We start from the raw sequence: 3,912 nt of genomic DNA on the forward strand, positions 1-3,912 counted from the left end.
CGTTGGGGCCCGTTGCTAGGGGCTGGTTCCACATCCACAAGTGCTGGAACACTGCTAGGCGTCAGGTGGTGTGTCACAGGGGGCCCTTTGTGACATCCCATCACAGCACACGTGGTCAGCACAGCCCCAGTGCCAGCACCATTGTCCGGCAGGACAGCGACGCGACAGGACGGGAGCACGGAGCTGGCGAGGATCTTCTGAGCACAGCTCCAGGCTTTCCCTGTTGACCCGTAGTGTGACGGTTTTTCCGTGAAGATTCCCACTTCCCCTTTCCCTACTTCTAGTAGTTTTCTAGAAAACTACTTCTACTACTTCTAGTAGTTTTCTAGTAGGATGGAGCAGACACCCCCCAGCAAGCCCAGGGTGGCCTGGGCGGAGGAGGGTGCTGCCCAGAAAAGCGGCTCTCCAGAAGAGCCCCATGAGGTGGCCTGGGAGGAGGAGGCTGCTGCCCAGAAAAGCTGGTCTGCAGCAGAACTCTCCCAGTGGATCCTGGTGAACCCACCGCAGATGGGGACGGGTGAGTGAGGGGACTGGGCAGGGCTGGGGCTCTGCAGCGCATCCTGCAATGATCCTCCCTGCTCTATCCCTCTCTTAGATGTCAACTTGTTCCCCCTGTCCAGAGAAGAACAGGAAGTGGTGGACTCCATCCAGGCCCTTGACGGCCCCAAGGAGGTAAGTGTGGCCAGTTGGACGGCAGCTGTGCCAGCATCTAAGGCAGGGGCTCTGCTGCTGGGCTGCTGGAGGGGTGCTGGCTGGGCAGAGCTGCTACTCCTGCAGGCCACTGCCCCTCAGGGCTCCAGTCTCGCTGGCCACGTTTCCTCCCTCTCATGCTCCCTGTTTGTCTCTCTGTCCTCCGGCTGCCAGAATCTGGTCCACAAGACCAGCTTTCTTCAGAAAGTTGTGAGCCTGTGCAGAAGCACCACCGGCAGTGGCTCATCCCAGCGCTTGGTCCACTTCTGCCGCAGATATGAGGTGGTCGAGAGGATTCAGGTGAGGGGACACTCGGTGCTCTGGGGAAGGGGGCAAGGCCCCTGGCACTGGCACCCTGTGAGGGCTAGGCTCTGGTGGCACTGGGTGCTGGCAGCTGCCGGGTCCCAGCTGCGTTGTGCTCTGCAGATGCTGCTGGACGCTGAGTCCTGTATCAACGAGCGTGCCGAGGACGACCGCGACAGGGATCTGATCCAGCAGATGAACCACCGCGAGCGGGAGATGAAGCACACAGAAGTGCGGAAGCTCGCCCTCTTTGCCATTGAAAGATTGAGGTACCCGCTCATCACTGCCAGGGACCCCTTCCCCAGAGGACCTCCGCCCCCTGCACAAGGCCTGGAGGCGCTTCCCCCGGCACCATTGTCCACTTGGGCCCTTCCTCTTTGCAGCGCGGTGAACGAGGTGCTGGAGGGCAAAACGAGAAGGCTCCTAGAAGCCTGCTTCAGAGCTGTCCTCTTCCTTCCTAAATGGGACACCTATGTATGGGATGGATATGAGCGCAGGAATCAGGTAAGTGCTGGTTGAGCTCCAGGAGCCACCAGTCCCTCTGGGCTGCTCTCTGGCCATCCTGCGCGTCACGTAAGATCCGCAGGGATCCCCAGAAATGCCAAGGCGGTGGAAAGAATGCAGAAAGTTTATTTAGAAGGACAGAACCCGAGAAACATAAGAGTGTGGTTTGCGCACCAGGCCTCAGGGAGAAAAAGGCACCTCCTGTTTTCTCCTTCCAGTTTTTATTCTCTCTGCTCCCTGATCTCTCTCCGCTGGAATGCAAAGGCCTGTGGCATCTGCTGTCTGCTCACAGTAGACTGCCTGCTTTTAGGTCTCTCCTGGGCAGCGTGGGTGGCTCTCCTTCCTGGTACTGGGAGCTCAGATGCATCTCCTGGGGGTGAAGAATCACTGCCAGCGCTCTCTGTCCTCCTTGCAGACCCTGCAAGCCCTGGACCCCATGCTGACGGCAATCGTGCGGAACACTCCTCCCTCCAGACTGGGCGAGGAGCTGCAGAACATCTTGCAGGTCTGGCCTGTGCAAAGAGTGGCAGTCCCGGGGCTGTTCCTCACCCTGTGGGGCAGGGGTTCAGCCACTCCTGGGTGGGTGGTCTCCAGACAAGTGCCACGGTGGCAGAACACGCTGTGGGGACAGTGCCCCCCTCCTGTGTCACCAGGCTCTTCTGGAGCACAGAGAGTGGCACCTGCCTTCCTACCTGGCCCATAAGGGAGCCCAGAGGCAGGAGCCCTGCTCCAGGCTTTGCTGGGGCTCAGAGGAAGCCTTGAGGGACAGTGCAAGTCCCACCCAGGAGCCGAGCTGAGCTGCTGCTGCTGCTGCTGCTGCTGCTGCTGGAGGGGGTGTCTGCTCCAGGGGCTCACCAGCAGCTTCTCTTTGCTCAGGTGCTGGTGGACTTTGCCAGATATGATATTGTCACCGTGTGGGAAGAAGCCATGGAGAGGATTTACACGCTGTGCAGATGGTTGAACAGCTATTCCCAACGGCAGGTAAGGCCCAGGAAGCCTCCAGCCAGGCTGTGCCCCTGCCCTGCCGCTCTCCCTGCCAGGGCTGCTGCCCAGCTGAGGGCTCCAGGAGACAGGGCCACAGGGTCCTGCAAAGCCTGCACTCCCCAGGGATCCAGCCCTGGGCACACTCTCAGGTATGGGGCCCTGGCACCAGCTGCCTGCCCTCAACCCTGCTGCTCTTCTTCCTCCCTCCCTCCCTCCCATGGGACCTCCTGAAACAAAAAGAAGTCCACTGTCATCGAGATCCCATTCCTTGGACAGCTGCTGGGATTTGTCCTCCTTCAACCATTCTCAGGACGTCGGGCAACTGTTGCGCACCTCAGCGAATTCATCTGTAAGCAAAAAGCTAAGGGGGATTGTGGTGGCCTTCGTCCCTCTGCACACAGACATCACCTCCCAGCTCTGCTTCTCTGCTTGACCACCTTTGCCCCTCCAGCTGCTCCCCGCAGCATCCCAGCTCTCTTTTGCTGTACAAGTGGAGTGCTCTCCTCAAGTCTTGCACCTGTTCTCTGCTGCTCTCCTTCCCCGCTCCTTTCACCATCTTCAACCCTGCCTGTTTGTGGAGCCCACTCTGACCCCCTCCCTCCACAATCTCCTTCTGGCCTGCCATCTCCCAAGCAGATCTCGGGCTGCTTTGGAAAGCCTGATGGCAAAGCTGCTCTCCCTGACTTGCACGTCTGCCCTGCTCTTTAGGCAGGACCAGGCTAAGGGGCAAACGATACGCGCGCCACGTGGAAGGTGAAATCACCTGCTTCTGCAGGACTCTCGGAAAAAAGTGCGGTATCAAGGTAATGAGCTCCCCCGTTGCTGAGACTCTTGTCTGTGCCATCGGCAGGGCACTCCTGTGAGCCAAAGGCACCCGGAATCAGGGGGGCTGACAGGGCCTCAGTGTCCCTGATGAGAGGGTTCCTGCTGTCCCCAAGCAGGGACTGTCTGAGGGCGGCACTCTGCTGGTGTCCCAGCAGCAGCTGCAGCTCTCCTGCCCAGCAGTGAGCCCTGGTCCTGTGCAGGGCCAGCACCCCGTGAGCATGAGCCCAGCCCTCCTGCCTCAGCCTAAGGACCCTCTGCTCTTGTCCTCCCCCACACAGTGACTGTGGGCACTGCTGCCAGCACTGCTGGGCACCTGTGGCCAGGGCTGCTCTCGCTGCCCAGCTGAGCAGCACCAGCAGGGGCCTTGGGGTGACATCTTTGCTCTCCTCCTTCCTGCCGCAGCCCTTCGAAAGATACCTCACGCGCTCGGAGAGGACGCACATCGTCCTTGAAACCCTGGAGCAGAAAGATGCACAGAATTATCAATGGGTACCTGGAGAGACTCGTCCATGGGTTGAACCATTTGGGTGGAACCTTTACAGAGGGCGCAGGACCATAGCAGAAAAGATTTTGTGGCTGGCCACATATGACCCGTGCTTCTTCCTG

The sequence above is a fragment of the Manacus candei genome, unplaced genomic scaffold, assembly GCF_025592945.1.
Source record: "Manacus candei isolate 608988 ecotype Guabito, Panama unplaced genomic scaffold, ASM2559294v1 h1tg000045l, whole genome shotgun sequence".
Lineage (NCBI taxonomy): Eukaryota > Metazoa > Chordata > Aves > Passeriformes > Pipridae > Manacus > Manacus candei.